This window comes from Melospiza georgiana, chromosome 1, assembly GCF_028018845.1.
Source record: "Melospiza georgiana isolate bMelGeo1 chromosome 1, bMelGeo1.pri, whole genome shotgun sequence".
Classification (NCBI taxonomy): Eukaryota; Metazoa; Chordata; class Aves; order Passeriformes; family Passerellidae; genus Melospiza; species Melospiza georgiana.
The window spans coordinates 73,421,183-73,423,768 of record NC_080430.1 but is presented as its reverse complement, the minus strand read 5'-3'; the positions used below and the strand labels follow the sequence as shown (position 1 = coordinate 73,423,768).

Sequence of the window (2,586 nt, the reverse complement as noted above, 5' to 3'; positions counted from 1 at the left end):
CTTACGAGATGCTAGCATCCCCCAGTAGGAGCTGGGGCAAGCCTAGAGAGAGGGATCGGCTCAATGCTAAGAAAAAGGGGCAGCAGTGGTGGTGACGATGTCAGACCCTCCCAGCTGCAGCAGGCGTGGGCAGCACGGCGGGTCCGCAGCCCCGTGAACGCGGCAGGTCCATGAGTGGACAGCTGCGTGGCCAGGCTGGTCATAACAGCCCGGTGAAGGGCCGGTTGCGGGGCAGGGGTGGCTGGGGGGTCCCCACCACCACCAGCATCCAGGCAACCGCCCGAGCCCCGACCGGCGCTCCCGTCCCATGATGTTTGTCAGCGGTGAGGCCTGGTCCCCCGCCACACCGCCTCTCAGGAGAGTCTCGCCATGACCGTGTTTGAGTGCCTGCAGGATGGCTGCGGCAGCCCCGGTGCACGGCCTGGCCGTAGGACGCACTAGCAGAGCGGAGCCCCGCCGGGAGGAGGAAGGCGCTGCCCGCCCCAGAGGCGCCACGCTGAGCCATGGCCGTGGCCGTCACCACGAAGACGGCATGGAAGCTGCAAAAGATCATGGCCCACAGCAGCAAGGTGTCCTCAGTAGTCCTGGGAAATGGTTCAGGCCAGATGCTGGCCACTGGAGGAGATGACTGTCGGGTCAACATATGGTCAGTTAGCAAGCCCAACTGCATCATGATCTTGACAGGTCACACAACCCCCATCAAGAGCCTACAAGTGAACCCAAATGGGAAGCTCATAGTGGCAGGGTCCATTCAAGTTTGGGACCTGGAAGCTGCCAAAGTTCTTCGTACCCTACCAGGCCACAAAGCAAATATCTGCTGCCTTCATTTCCATCCTTTTGGAAGCTTTGTGGTATCTGGCTCTTTGGACACCAAAGAGTTGTGTCAGGACTGACATGGATCTGCACCAGACTGTGGCTCGCAGATTCAAGCTTCTGTATTGTCCCTGTTTGGGCACCATTTGTCACAGTACAGGGAGGCTCGGGACTTTCAATATGAGAATTAGCAAGCTTTGTTTATTGATCAGAGCACTAAACATTTATCTACAACAAATAATAAGCTTATTCATACTCTGCAAGCTAAGCAATTTATTGGTTATATTCTAGATATCAGCTTCTTCATTCTAAAGGAGTTACATCTGCTTTTTTTCATGTCTCTAGTCTCTCAACTACAGCACTTTGTTATGGTAACACAGCTACGCTCAAGGACAGTGTCCTTGCAGGTGCAGGGCTTAGATTAGCTGGGTTCTTGTCATGTAGCTATTTCTCCACAGGATATAAGAAGAAAAGGCTGTATCTTCACATTCAAGGGTCACACAGAAGCAGTTCAGTGTCTCTGCTTCAGCTCTGATGGGAAATGGGTGGCCTCTGCTGCTGATGATCACACTGTAAAGCTGTGGGATCTGACTGCTGGGAAGTTGATGTTTGAGTTTACAGGACACACCGGCCCAGTAAACGTTGTTGAATTCCATCCCAATGAGTACCTTTAGGCTTCTGGCAGCTCTGACAGGACTGTTCGGTTCTGGGACTTGGAGAAGTTTCAAGTTGTGAGCTGTATTGAAGAGGAGGCCACTCCTGTCAGGTGTGTGCTCTTCAACCCTGATGGCTGCTACTTGTACAGCGGCTTCCAGGACTCGCTGTGAGTGTACGGCTTGGGAGCCAGAGCGCTGCTTTGATGTGGTCTTGGCGAACTGGGGAAAAGCAGCTGACTTCTCTATCAGCAACAACCAGCTGATAGGAGTTTCCTTTGCACAAAGCACAGTCTCTTCCTTCATTGTGGATCTCAGCAGAGTCCCAAAGTCACATTCTGTTCCTCAAGGGTTGATCAGGGGCAACCAGCCTCTTGTGCCACCTACCCCCACAGGGTCTTCCCTTCACCGCATCTATGACAGGCCCTCAACGAGCTGCAGCAAGCCACAAAGCAGAGTGAAGCACAACTCTGAGAGTGAGAGGCACAGTCCTAGCAGTGAAGATGACTGGGATGAGAAGGAATCAAAGGCTGAGATCCAGAACCAGGAGGATTACAAAGAGATCTTCCAGCCCAAGAATGCAATCTGTTGAACTCCTCCTCGAAATGAGCCCTTTCCTGCCCTCCTGAAGATGAGCCTGGAATTGCCAAGGAAGCAGTGAAGCCCAGCCAAGCTGTGGATGTCCAGACCTCGCTGCCAAAGCAGGAACTCCCTGATCCAGCCCAGAGGCCACTGAATGCCTCCTCAACTTCTTTGAGCAGAACAGAGGTATCAGTGATTCCTGCAGCCAGGAATGAGCTCATTGGCCTGAAGGCCTCTGACTTTCTCCCAGCTGTGAAGAACCAAAGCCATGGTAGTGGCTTTCGGGAACTGCTGCTCCTCATGGCTGTCCTGGACTAACAGCCACCACCTCCTCATGTACAAATACAGGTGGCCAAGCTACCCCTGTTCATGGTCTGGCTGGATTTCAGATCTCTCTGTGTGCCCGTCCTTTCCCCCTGCCCCTCTCCAGCATTGTAGGGAAGTGCAATCTGCCTGGCTGGTCGCCCAGCCGGCCCTAGTGCCTTAGGGGCTGGATGGAGGACCCTAGTGGAGAGATGTGTGTGCTGTGTGAGGGGCC

At 53.9% G+C, this 2,586-nt stretch overlaps 1 pseudogene; it reads left to right on the top strand.

The window, feature by feature from the left end:
• Window positions 1–474: 474 nt before the first annotated feature.
• Window positions 475–2,366, top strand: LOC131082661 (katanin p80 WD40 repeat-containing subunit B1-like; annotated as a pseudogene).
• The last annotated feature ends 220 nt before the right edge of the window (window positions 2,367–2,586 follow it).